Source organism: Alligator sinensis, unplaced genomic scaffold (assembly GCF_000455745.1).
Source record: "Alligator sinensis unplaced genomic scaffold, ASM45574v1 scaffold138_1, whole genome shotgun sequence".
In the NCBI taxonomy this organism is placed as follows: Eukaryota; Metazoa; Chordata; order Crocodylia; family Alligatoridae; genus Alligator; species Alligator sinensis.
In genome coordinates this window covers 1,566,991-1,580,936 of record NW_005841862.1, presented here as the reverse complement: position 1 = coordinate 1,580,936, position 13,946 = coordinate 1,566,991, and the positions used below count along the sequence as shown (strand labels likewise).

At 45.3% G+C, this 13,946-nt stretch overlaps 1 protein-coding gene across 4 annotated transcripts in view; it reads right to left on the bottom strand.

Moving 5' to 3' along the window:
* Nucleotides 1-8,622, bottom strand: part of LOC102372690 (NACHT, LRR and PYD domains-containing protein 3-like) — a 31,594-nt gene extending 22,972 nt beyond the window's left edge. For all 4 annotated transcript variants that reach the window (XM_025216007.1, XM_025215998.1, XM_025216002.1 and 1 more), the window contains exon 1: nt 8,450-8,622. The gene's annotated coding sequence lies outside the window, so the exon portion shown is untranslated. The remainder of the gene's footprint in view (nt 1-8,449) is intronic.
* Nucleotides 8,623-13,946: the final 5,324 nt, after the last annotated feature.

Here is a 13,946-nt window from a genome sequence, read left to right as displayed (position 1 = left end):
GCACCCTTGGATGGAGCTCATCCGGGCCTGCCAACTTAAACGCATCCAGTTCCTCCAAATGACTCTGCACCATCTTAGGGTCTACGCATGGAAGTCTGGTGCCTTGCTGCTGCCTCTCTACAATCCCAGTGAGAGCCTTGTCTTGCCCCTCGCTTAGGAAAACTGAGGCAAAGAACTCGTTGAGGAGTTCAGCCTTGTCCCCCCTGTCCGTCACCAATTGCTTCTGCCCATTTAGTAGAGGTCCTATTCCTCCCTGGGCCTTCCTTTTACTCCCTATATATCTAAAAAACAAGTTTTTGTTATCCTTTACTGGGTTGCCATCCTCAGCTCCATGGTAGCTTTGGCCCGTCTAACTGCCTCCCCACAAGCACGAGCAGAGGAGGTATACTCCTCTTTAGTAATCTCTCCCCATTTCCACGTTTTATATACGCCCCTTTTAGCCCGTAGGCTGCTCTGGATTTCTCTGGTCAGCCAAGGAAGCCTCTTGGCCCCTTTCCCCCTTTTTCCCTGCATCGGGATCATCTCCCTCTGTGCCCAAAGGATCATTTCCTTAAGGCACAGCCACCCTTCCTGGGCTCCCATCTCTTCAAAACTCTTACTCTGAGTTGTACTTTTAGCAGCTGCTGTTTAAAAGAAGTCCCAGTTTGGCCCAGGTATAAACCTCTTATAAAAAGAAACCTAAATTGCACATGCTCAGTAGAGATTTGTTACCATATTATTTTTCAGCCATGTTCTTGAAAGAATCCATTTACACTGGGCATGCCCCAACCGTTCACAGCAAGAAAGTGCCAAACAGAAGGCCCATGCATTATCCTTCAGTACAAATGAGCTTGCAGGCTTCCCTGCAGTTTCCCCAGCAGTAGGGGCATCTCTGTTATGGGCATCACTGTTTCCTGTGTTCTTAAGGCTCCCCTGGCTGGTGCCTAAGCAGCATGGAAGAGGAGAAGATAAGAGCCCGACTCAACAGCAGTAAGGTGAGAAAAGGTGGTTGAAATGGAGAGGAAGAGAGAAAGCAGACAGGGCAGAAGATGGGGGAAAGGAGCAGGAGAAGAAAGAATACAGGTATAAGCCATAGGGAAATTGGCAGCAGGTGGGGGACAGAGGGTTGAAAGAAGAAAGGAGGAAAAGGCATGAGCATTGAGGATATGAACAGAAAGTGACAGAAGAGGCTACAGAAAATAGGGCAGGGGCAAAAGGATCTGCGGCCACTAGAGAACGCTCCCCACAGAGCCTGGACTGGAACTCAGGAATCCGGGGTCTCAGGGTTCCCCTTGCTGGCAGCATACAGCTGCAAGTGTTACTAACAAAGTGCATGCCCCAGCATCCCCTAGCAACAGCTTCAAAGAGAGAATAATAGCCTTTTATTGTTACATGGTTGCTCCAACTGTTCAAGTGGGAAAGGACTGCACATGTCCATCCATGCTCAGTCTAGCTGATGACCCAGGAGGATGTCCCACAATTCCATTTTTGCTTTTCCAATTATTAAGATTTCATAACATTTCAGAAATTGCACAAAACACCCTTTATTAGATGGAAAATATTAAACAAAAACCTCTTACTTTCATGCCTTAGGCAGGTTTGGCAGCTTGTCAAATCCCTAAAAGTCCTGAAGCTTGATGCCCGTAACTACTAAATCAGCAGCAGCAGCAGCAGCAGCAGCAGCAAATGCTGCCCTGAACACACACATGAGCTGTTAGGGCAATGGTAACAGGAGGAGGCAGAGAGAACTAGGCTAGTCCCTACAGCTCCTTTGCTGGCCCTACCAATCCAACACACAGGCCATGAGGTTCCCAGCCCCACTGGTGCACAACAGTGGTCAGGAGTCCTCCCCGCTGTGGTGGGGGGGAAAAGATGAGAGCATGCCAGGCTGAACTCCCTCTGTTCCCCCCTACTCAGGTTTAGTATAAGGCTCCTCCAGCTTCCCATCATTCCTCTTCCTTTTGGGGGCACTGTAGCATGAGATTTTAAGTCATGCTAAGGTTTTGAGCAAGACTAGACCCAAGACAGAAGCAGGATGCTATAGATTAAATGCTAAACTGGCAATTGCAGGAATTTCTGTGCACCTTCTGTTTTAAAAGCTATATATGGTAAAAATATAAACTTTGATAGAAAACTGGTGCTAGTAACCGAGAAGCTGCAAAAGCAAAAGCATAAAAAGAGGAAGCAGGTATGCGTGGGTGTATGAGCATACTGTGAACCTGGGGTGAGAGACGCTGCTGCTGTGTTGCCTGCCTCTGGAACTTGGGTCAGAAGATACCTAGGCACATCACGCACCCAGAGAGGGATCCAAGGATTGGCGCCCCCAAAGACCACTGCTGAGCAGCTTTCATTTTGCCTGCCAGGTCGGATTACAGAGAGGAAATCTGTATGTCTGCCTGGGGATTATGAATAAAGATTGCCTGATACCAAATGGAACAAGTGGCCATGTCAATCTTGAGATGCCCTGGTAAAGAATTGTACTGGCAACAACTGGCAAGCTCAGCAGGAGGACAGGGACCAATTGATGGTATCACACAAGGGGTTTTGCCAATGGGCTAAGTAATCTCCAGAGGCTGGGGCATGAGGATCACAACTTGGTACCCAGCTACCCCCTTTTTCATTCCCGGATTGGGATGATAGGGAAGCTAGATTGGGCTTGGGCAGGCTGTTTAACAACCATGACAAGTTCTAGTACTACATCAGCCGCTGAAAATAAGATGCCTATTGTATTGCAACAGTTTGTAGAGGAGCTGAAGATTGAATTCAAGGGACCTTGGCAGATGACAAAGTTTGTGGGTCTTGATGCATGGGTAAACTTTTGTAAATCCTGGGAGTTGTTAGCAGCGGCAATCAAACCAAATCCATCCAAAAATGATAAGGTAAAAGAGTTATTTCAAGTTTTGTTTCAGGTTAGTCAGGCTTTACATAAGGAAGTTGGATGGCTGCAAGCAGCCATGGAGGAGAAAGAGTTAAAAGTAGTGAGCCTTGCAAAAGAGTTAGAGAACTGGAAAACAAAACACTCAAGTTGTAACCACCCAGAATTTAAGCTGAATTAGTTCTTCTCAGGAGATAAAAGAGAAAAGGAGCTAAGGAAAATATAGGAGCAAGTATCTATGGTGCTGATTAGTTGTGGAAGAGACAACTCATTCGCGAGTTCAGGTTGCCATCAGGTAGAACAGGCAGAGATATGGGTGCCCTTTGCCTCAGATCAGTTAAAAGCAGCCAATAAGGCACTGGAGCTGCTTGAGCAGGAAGCAGCTATTGCTTGGCTGAGGGCAGTAAATCTGCAGAGAGAAGGAAACCACTGTACTATGGGCGATTTGATTAATTTGTGTCAAAAATGTATAAACCCAAAAGATTCTGCGGCAGTTCCCCCTAAAGTAAAGAGCAGGTCAGTGCTCTTTACTTTCCATTATCAGTTTCCCTAACACAACCCAGTAAGTTAGCATTATATGTCACATTTAAATACTAAAGGGAAAGTGAAGTCAGGCTCTTATCTCCTCTTCTTCCATGCTTCTTCCCCAGAAGCCCAAAAAGTGGTCTGTCTCATGAGAAGAGACAGCAGCCACAGAAGATTATGCAAGGAACTAAAAATAGGCTAAAATAGGGGCAAAAAGCTATAAAGAGTAACCAGGAGGGGAATCGAGCTCTCCTTTGGAAAAAGTTAACTTGTCTGGCACCCCCAGTTCAACCCTTGTTGTCATTGGCATTATACTTATTATTAAGTATAATAGCTGAACTGTTTTTGTGCAGGTCAAAATTTGACAGAACTGGGTGGGGGGGGCAAGGCAAACAATGTTAATTAATATGGGTGCCTCATTTGTAAGTAATGAATTGTAAGTAATGAAAATTGTAAGTAACTGTAACTTGTAATTAATTGTAAGTAATATACAATAATGTAAAATAAATAAAATAAAGAAAGAAAATAAATAATATAATGTAAAATTGTAAGTAATGAAAAGAACAAAATACTCGATTTAAGTAATGAAAAGGAAAAAAAAGAAACCTGGATAAATGTGGTTTGCATAAATAAATTTGGTTAGCTTATACCAAGCTGATAAAGTAATTCAGTTTAATAAAAAGGGCTTGTCAGGCATTTGAAATTAAGATTCCCCAGAGCTTGGGGCAGGTGAAATAGGTGAACCACACTTTAGAAACAGCTAAGCTAACAAGGCAGAGATTGGAACGTAAAATTGCCTTGGATTCTCACGGGTCTGTGAAAACAAAGCAGTTGCCCATGAAATTACTCCTCGCTAAGTCATGACTGGCAGGAAAAATGCAGATGCCTGAGTTTAAGAGGTAAAATGTAATCAGATGGACAGACATTATGGACCACATGAAAAGCCTGTCAAATGAAAAGTTGATGACCTGGTCATGTACCAGGCTTACTAGCCCCGCTCCCAAACAACCAAAAACAACCAAACAAACCCATGCATTGTGTTTTATCAGAGCTGGACCTGTCAGAATCACAAATAAGTCCAGTTCTACTGTATGTCAAATTAAAATACAGCCAAAGGGAAAGGAAATCCAATTAAAATGGGTCCATGCATCACAATCCATCCTATCATTTTATGGTTGGAGTAAGAGTGACAAAAAGTGAAATTATTAAAGAGCTAGCTTAAATTAAAGGCTACCAATAACTTCCCCATTAAAGGGGTGGGGGAGGGGAGGCTTTTTGTTTTATGTTTCTTTATAGGAAGGCAGATGAACCACGAGACCTCATTACCACCAACAGAATCACCAGCATCTTCCTCATCTAAGCCACGGCTTTACTACTACAACAAAGATTGTCTTGTCTGTTTTGTTTTGTGTTGTCTTGTTGGTTGGCTTATTTTAGCTGTTAAGAGTTTGAATGCATATGAATATCATGTGGATGTAATAGAAATTGTTGGGGATACACCATCTGAAAATTCAACTTGTCTGTGGATCCCAGACCAGGACACTTCTGTCCAACTCGGATTGGAAGGATATCCTAATCCTTGGAGGAAAAAGTGGCAGTTTATATGAGAATTTCAGGTTAAAGGCACTGTTTGTTTTGTAAAATGGCATTTACTGTGTGGTAATGTGTGCAATCTTCTTTATATGCCTGGTGCAATATATTTATCACTTCCCAGGGAGTCCCATTAGTATTTATATGTGACATATAACGCTAACTTACTGGGTTGTATTAAGGAAACTGATTATGGACCTGGGTGTAGTACTTGTGTGGGCAGCAGCATCAATTAAAAGTTGAACCTGCCTCTCATGATTTAAGTGACTGAAAAATTTACTGGGTACAATTTGGCTAAATACTGGAGGAAAACCCCACTGTTGGTGCATACTCCATCTGGGAAGGTGCATAAATTCTATAGCAAGCATCATAGATGTAAAAATGGTCGTATTTGAATTTTAACTATTCTCAAAGCCCTGTGCACCAAGTCAGCCTTTTGAGGTTTTAATGTGTTTGATAAAAGTGATTTAAAAGATGTGCAGCTAGGAATACCACCAGATCTGAGGGTCAGTACCCCCAAAGACCACTGTTGAGCAGCTTTCATTTTGCCTGCCAGGTTGTATTAGGGTGACTGCCCACCCCTAATTGGGCAGGACAGTCCTGGAATGGGCTGTCCTCAAGTCCCAGTCCCGGGCTGCATGACTCTGGGACAGCATTTGTCCTGGATTCTCAGTGTCATGCAGGGATCCATGGGAAATGGGAGGTTTCCCCTTGCAGGCTGGTGGCGTTCTAGCCGGCAATAGGCTGCTTGGGGCTGCAGGAGCAGGATGCAGGGGGCACTGTGTGCATATGTGTGCCTGCACACATGCACATGGCTGGGAATACAGCTGGGCAGGGTGGAGAGCAGCTCCCTTAAGGTAAGTCTATGGGGAAGAGCGAACATGGGGTGGGGGGGCAGATTGAGGCCCCAGTGGTGAGGGAGGGAGTGGGGCAGGGACTGGGGGCAGTGCCCTGCCAGGGTGGTGCATGGAGCAGGAAAGAGTCACAGGCAGCTCATCCAGGAGGTGTGGGGCATGGGAAGGGGGTCAGCTCCTAACTACTGGGTGCATGCCCTGAGGGGAGCATGGGGAGCACATGCTACCCCAGATTTGTGTGCAGGGCAGGGGCGGATGTGGGCTGCCCGCTGCAGACTTAGGGCTGCCTCCCTCATCCCCGGGAGCCCTGCGCTGCCATGGGAAGGCACCCCCTGCTTGACCAGAAGCAGCAGGAGCAGCAGCAGCAGCATGGAGTTGTGCTTCCCACTGCTACCAGGTCCTAGCTGGCCCTGTAACCTAAGTGGTACCTGTGCTACAGTACTTAAAAAGACATGGTTTGAATGCCATGCATGAAAGTGAACAGTTATAGATGCATAAGGAAATTGGTTCTTACATTTGTCCTCTATAAAGATTCCTAGGAAATCAAGTATCAAAACTACAATAAAAATTATTACCACTATGAAGTCAAGCACTAAGTAAGGAAATGGCAGTATTAAGGTTCTCCCTGTTAAATGAATCCAGGCCCTTGGTGTATATGCATTGTGATGCAGTCTTTCGTTACATGATCACATCCTATTTTTCCCAAAGGACCCCCAAGTCATTCCGTACATAGGATGGATGCAGAAAGGGGCAAAATTAAGCTTGTACAATCAACCATGAATGTCACTTTCTCTAACTTTCAGGTGTTTGACTTTGGAACCTAAATACTCATCTTTTAATGATTTTGGATTTTAAAGAAATCACATTCAGGATCTTTCTCCAATGAGTTCAGATTTATTGATTATCATTAAATTAATCCCTTTATATGATGGGGACATAGAATAGACAACTCAAGAGGTGCCTTCTGGTTTCAAATGATTCATCCAGCATACCTCAGTACCAACTCAGAAGTACCTTCCCAACATTTCCAAGTGCAGGACTGGGTCTAGCACCAGGCCACTTTGATGAGGCAATGCTAACTTGTAAGGAATTAATTTATTTTGTCCATTAATTTGTTCATCATGTTTTTTTCATTTCCTCCCTAGAGCAAATGTGACCAGGAATAGGAAGGTTGTGGGTTGCCTCAGAGAAGCCAAATCAGTAGGGCTGTGCGAAGCTTTGGGTATTGATTAGATTTGGCCCAATTCAGTGTTGTTTTTTTCTTAAAGGGCCAGAGTTGGTGTGGGCAGGGCATCCATGGGGGAGGCGGGGCTAGGACAGCGGGGGAGGGGTCAGGGGGCTCGTGCAGAGCCCCCCACACAGTGTGGGGCAGTGGGGATTGCTCCCCGCCGTGCAGCAGCCAGTGAGTCAGGGTTTTTTTTTTTCCAAAGAGCCGGGAGCTGGGACAGGCAGGGCAGCCCTTGCCACGGCAGGGGGAAGAGGGTCTGGGAGAGTGGGTGAGGGATGGGGCCTGTGTGATTTGGAGATTCGGCAGCAGCCAAATCTCCGAATCAGATTCGGCCGAATTGATTTGGGACAACGATTTGAATCACTGAATTGAATCACTGTCCCCCAAATCAGCTGAATCCGAAGTGAATACTAGCCGCTTTGCACAGGCCTACAGATCAGCACAGTTCTGTCAAGCAATGCAGGATGACTGCACTCCATGAGAGTCACCGCTCAGCAATATGTAGCTCTCCAAAGCAGGGCTGGGGAGAAGAGCCTAGCAGTCACTGCTCCTACTACTGCTCTGGCTGCTATTGCAGCTGGAGGCTCCAGGCTCCTCATCTCAGCCTTACCTTTTGCTTCCTGCTCTGGTCCTGGAGTGGGGGTGGGGGGTAGAGTGGTATGGTGGAGCCCATGGCATCAGGGGAACCCAGGAGCAGTGTAGTCAGGAAGCTGAAGGGTGGAGGGGTGCAGAAGGTGAAGTGGGGGGGCATATGACAGCCCCCAGCCCACGTGGTATGTGTCCTCCACTTATAAGTTGGACAGCCCTGGTTTATATCATTCAAATATGTATCTGTGGCTCACAGGCTGTAGATGAGTCCAAAACAAAATCCCAGATCCAAATACTGTGAAGCTCTTGAGAAATTCAGATCCATATCTGAATGCCAAGTTAGACTTTAGTTTCTATCCTGGACAGAATCAAACTCCAGATCTAAATATCCCACCCCTCCTTCGCTTTGCATAGGTTTGGGCGTGTGGCTTAACTTTACTAAGTCAAGCCCTTCACTGAGTTTTACCTTTTCTTAGCCAACAAACATACTGATACTGTTACATTCTGGGGAAAATAAGAACAAAGGAAATAACTGCACATTTGGCAGCATAATTCACGCTACAGCTTGGGAATCCCCCCCGCCTAGTCATCTCAATATGTAGAGGCCAGAAACTGTTTTCCATTTTCTATTCCGGGTTGAAGGCAGATTCTAACCAGAACTGGAAACAATCAAGCTGTGTCTTCTAAAGTCGTAAGTCCCTTAAGCTTATGAAAGGACAGCATATTCTTAAGATCTCATAAATAGCTCCTATTCAGTTTGATTCTAAACTTGTTTCTGCACAAACTACACAGAAATAGTTGCAGTCATACCTGTGAGATTTCTCCAGAACCTGGTGCCTTTCAGATTGTACGGAACAGATTCACAGTGTCCACTTTGTCCCATAGGCCCAAGAGCCCTCTGTCAGCCTGTCTGGATTTGAAAGTAAAGCCTTTTAAATGCATTTTTTCTCTCTCTGCAGATGGGCGTTTGCCTTCGTCTTTCACTTCAGTTTCACTTTCAACATATTCCCCCTCTGCTGGATGGATTCTGCCATTTCATTGGTACCCGTCAGTCAAATTCCAGGAAGACCAATTTCTTTATTTCATTTGTATTACAAAATAAAGAGAGCTTATTAGAACTTGTCAGTGCTTTTAAACAATGCCATAAAGCACAAGCCAAACAATAATGATATAACAATAAAGCTGCCCACTCCTTTCCCATTTAGCAGAACAGGGTTTGGATAAGTTTTACAGTATGCCCTGGTTGCCAACAGAAGTTAACCAATTTGGACAAAGCAGAGGAGTGAAGTCTGAAATTCAGGAACACGGGTACAAGTGCTTTGCCAGAAGTTAACTCTTGCTCTCAGTCTTTACTCTTCATATAGGCAAGAGAATCACAAAACATCTATCTAAAGCACTAATGTTGTTTTAATGGGATCCACGCTCTTCAACCTTCAACTTAAGGCATGGGTGGGGGTGGAAGAATTGGACTAGCATCTTTCACAAAACTCTGTTTAGAAAAATAGGGAATAGGAGAAGTGATTACATAAACATAGTGCCGTACCTAAACTCCTGGTGGCCCCAGGTGAACTTTTAGTATCGGGCCCCCCTTTGCCAGAGATAATGATTTTTTTGTTGCAAAAGTCTTTATCGTATCTGTGGTATCAATGTCTTTAAATAGTTTGTTCTCAATTGGTAACATTCCCAGTCCCACACATGCACAATATTAAAACTTTTTTTTGAATTTGTATTTTTTTTTCCACATTTTCAGGCCCCCTTTCTGTCCAGGACCTGGGTGACTGCCCAGTTCACCCATGCCTGTGTCCAGGTCTGCATAAAGAGCATCCTACTCCTAAAGCATCCTTACGCAGAAGTTTGGGAGGGAGAAGAGGATGTTGTCAGTTAGCAAGCAGCTGTACTGCCATTTCAGAAGACAGTTTGGGCCACCAGCAATCCTTTTCATAAATAGGATAAGGATGGAGAGCAGGGCTGGAACATGCATGGTTTTCCCTTGATGTTCCCTATGCCACAGGGCAGGAGAAAGGATTGAGACAGTAAGATATGAGCTGGTCCCCACACCAGTTGTGAAGGCTAGACCCCTATGCATTCCTACAAGTGGCAAAGTCCCCTTGAAATGACCAAATGTGACTTGCATGCTCATAACTAAATACAGCATCTGAAAGTTGATGGGGTGAGGGAAGGACTCAAAGCATTGTTTACAGGTTACCGCAGTAAGGCAGCTGTGAAAGCTGCTCACTGAATAAACAAAATGTATTTTCCCTTGTCAGAAATTTCTTTCAACTATTAAAATATGCACAAGCAGGAACATGCTGCACAATTCGTCCCACCTCTCCAACTTTCCAGGCTGCTGTTGCAAAGCCATGGGAGAGCTCTTCCTTTCTAGGTTATCCTTCAGGTCAAGACCAGCACTTACCCAGTCAGATTCCTCCTCTTCTTCCCTGGTAGGGGTGCCCTAAAGAACTCCAGCTTAAATGATTTATCAGCTATTTAACCCTTGCTGAGATTGTTTAAAAGAATGGGTTGTTTTGTCCTATGTAGACAGTCCCATTTGCTGTGACCCTCCCAGGAACCAGATGCATTGTATAACTTTACTGTATAGTAGAGGCTTGCTTGTTCTACAGGTCTTCATTCTGGTGTGAATCTGCTTCAAAAAAGTCAGAATTCAAAGTGATATAGAAGCAGATGCACAAAACCCTCAAAGGATATATATAAGCTAAAGCAATACTGACAAAAGACAAATCAGCAACCAGCTCCAGGCTGCTGAGCAGCTTCTGTGAAATGACTGCAGTCTTCTTAGCCCTGTTTCCACTGAACAGCTATTATCAGGCCAATGCCACCAGGAAAGCTGAAGCAAACAGGCACAGCAAAAGAACTAATCTCTTCCTCTCTGTAGTTTCCTTGCAGTTTGGGGCTGAAACTTTTTTTTTCTTTTTTTTTGGGGGGGGGACAGCTTGCAGATGCAATGGCACCAGCCAGCTGCTGAGTTTCAAGCTATTGAGCACGTGCAGTTCACATCCGAGTAAAAGCTGTTATGCTAACTCACAGCAACAGAAAAATGTCTACTACATTAGTGGCCTAAAATGACATCCAACATCAAACTGGACAAGACTGCAGTACACAAGCCATCTGGCTGACATCATCTCAGTTCACATTTACTAGATAAGGGACAACCAGCTGCTCATAGGTTTGCAACTAGCTAGGTAGGTTAGTGTTCAGGTAAGAATCCTTTCTTGAAGGAGAAGTGAGGGACAGGATTATAGCTAGGAGCAGTTCTGCAAACTGTATAGTATCTGCACTGATTCTTGCTCAAGAAGTCAGCTGTACATGGATTTTTTCCTTCCTGTTTTACTATGTTTGTTTTCAATGCTTAGATTGAGGAACAAGCCACTGGATTGCACATAATTTGTGGGGTAAATTGGAAAAAAATCCTGTTTTGAATGCCCACTGAAAAGACTGAATTCAAATGTTAGCACCGTCACTCACTACAGCACAGCATGCTGTTTTTCTAACCCTCCTGGACAAGGCCGTGTTTTGCCAAAGACAGAGGGCTTGTCTACACATGCATTTATGCCATCTTAAATTTACTGTGCAGTAAATTACTGTGCAGTAGGTGGGACTAGGCCAGCATCTACACATGCAGGCATTAAAGTGCATTAATGCTGTGTGTGGACTGGCTTGGGACTAAAGATAGTCCGAAGTCAGTCCACACACACTGTTACTGTGGTGTATAGTGGAGTACAGCAAGGCATACAGTAACTCATTGGGCATAAATTTGGTACCCGCTTGATGCAGGTATCAAATTTACGCTCAAGTCAGTGTAAATCACCATATTTACTATGCAGTACAGGTGTGCATGTGTAGACATGCACCTGTATTACACAGTAATTTAAGTTACTGAGCAGTAAATGTGCACATGAAGACATGCCCAGTATGTAGCAATTCAAATAGAGTTACAGTGATGTTTTAGGATAGTGATTATCAGCCAGGGTACAGCAGCACCCTGGGCTGCCTTGAGATCCTTTCAAGGGTGACACAGGGTTCCATGCAACAATAGCACTGTTAGGTGCACAAACATGATTTACAAGATAAACTCAAAGATTTCAAATAGGAACCAGTGTTAAAAATGCACTGCCCTGGTATGGTCTTTCTGAGTTCATTGCAACAGATAAATGGTCTCTTATTTTTCTGCAGTCAAAAAATCAAGTAAAAATAAAGAGGGGTTTCTGAGGGGTTACCTTGAGTTCGAAATTGTTGAGAACTACTATTTTAAGGGTATAGGTTTACAGCAAAATGAAATGCAGATTGTAGCATGTACTAGCTAAAAAAATTCAGCTAACACGGATAATGAGCACAGAAGACATAACAGCGTGGGCTTCAATACATGCTAGCACCCAGAGTACAAGCCATTTGCTAATGAGCATGAGTTAAGGTTCCCAATCACATATCTTTTTGCTCTGTGGGCACAACCTGGGTTTTAAATGTTAACATCTAGAGTAATATATTGTATTAAATCTGTGGAAAACTATTGCCTTTATTAACAGCCTAGATACTGTACAGTGAGACTGTACACAAACTCCGCATGCCAAAGAAAAAATACTAACTCTTGACCCTTACTCACTGGTGGGATTCTCTGTAGAAATGTTCTTATGCACATGAATGTCACCATCATGAGGAGGAAGAGCCAACATTGAAGAGACTAAAATACTCCCTCAATACTGATGTACGCAAGATGTACGCTTTTTCTAATTCTATCTAGCTAAATGCATGAAGCAGTTTGCTGACACTGGGCGGGGTGTGGTGTATGTAAGATAAGAAGAGATTGCTTGCTGAGAAAAGATGCCACGCAGGCAAGTACGGGCGTGTTCTGTGGCTAAGGTAATGTGCGCATGGGCTAAAAGAAGCAACCAATAGTAACTGCACAGCGTGTTGGGTGAGAGAAAACTATATAAGGCTAACGCCAACTAGGTTGGGTGGGTGCTTGCTTTGCGAACGATCGCCAAGTACCCCCTTTCTGCGCAGACTTGGAATAATAAAGATTAAGTTGGATCCTCCACCCCTGTGTGTTTATTGGCAAAAGCGCACTGGGCACGAACTCACACGGTCCTTGGGGACAACAATTTGGCACCCCAGATGGGGCCCCATTGACCGCCTTGCCCGGTCCACCTCCTCGGCTCTGGCAACGGCTGTGGATGGCGCTAGGACCAGGTGCCACTGGCTCTTTTCGTCGGAGGTCTGACTGTCTCCTGGTTGTTTGACGGAGCCGTGGAGGGGCACAATGGCACAATGCTCGGAGGAACAACTTAATCCGATGGGACGAGGGAGGTCTCAACGGACTGGTGAGTGTCTCTTTTGATTTACAGATAGGTTGGGTAAGAGAGGCGGCTTTAAAAGTTCCGACCGCGTAGACGCCCTAGGAGAGGGAGGCCGACCAGCGTTCGCCGTCCATTGTTTAATAGATGGGGAGTAACCAGTCCAGGATTCCGACCTGCAGTCCCCTGGGATGCATTTTGAAGAATTGGTCAAAGTTTGGAGGCGACCCAATGACGAAAAAGAGAATGATTCGATATTGCAATAAATGGTGGCCACAGTACAAACTCGAGGATGGTGTGATCTGGCCGGAGAATGGGTCTTTAGATTATAACACTGTTTTGCAATTGCAATTGTTTTGTCAGTGCCAGGGGAAATGGGATGAAATGCTTTATGTGGATGCATATATGTCTTTGTATGGAGATAGGACTACTCAGAGGTCCTGTGGGATATCTGGGGGAAGTGGGGTAATGGCTTTGCGAAAAATTGAGGCTGAGGGTCCGGAGGAGCCGGAGGAGGATGCGCAGCTGCTGGTTGCTCCCACGGCTCCCCCGCTACCTTCTGTGCCCCATGCGTCGCCACAGGGGGCTTCCACGGCACCCGCAATTGCTAGTCATGGGTTCTCGACCAGCTCACCTAGCTCATCGTCTACCACTACCCCCAGTAGCCCTGGGGTGCCGTCCCCGGGTTTGGCAGATGCAGGAAGAAGTGATTTGGCGGTAGAAGGGACTATGAGCAGTGAGACGTTTAGCCCATTGGCAGGCCGCTTACGGTCGGCCAAACTGGCAATTCAGGCTCCATTGCGTCAGGCAGTGGGCCCCGAGGGTAGACCGGTTTTTGTTCATGTGCTGTTCAGCACGGCTGACTTGATCAACTAGAAGCAGTCAACAGGCCCGTACCGCCAGAACCCTGAGGCGATGGTGCAGCTGTTTACCACCATTTTCCTTACTCACCAGCCGAACTGGCTGGGAGGCCCAGACTTAGTGGCCGGTCTCTTCAC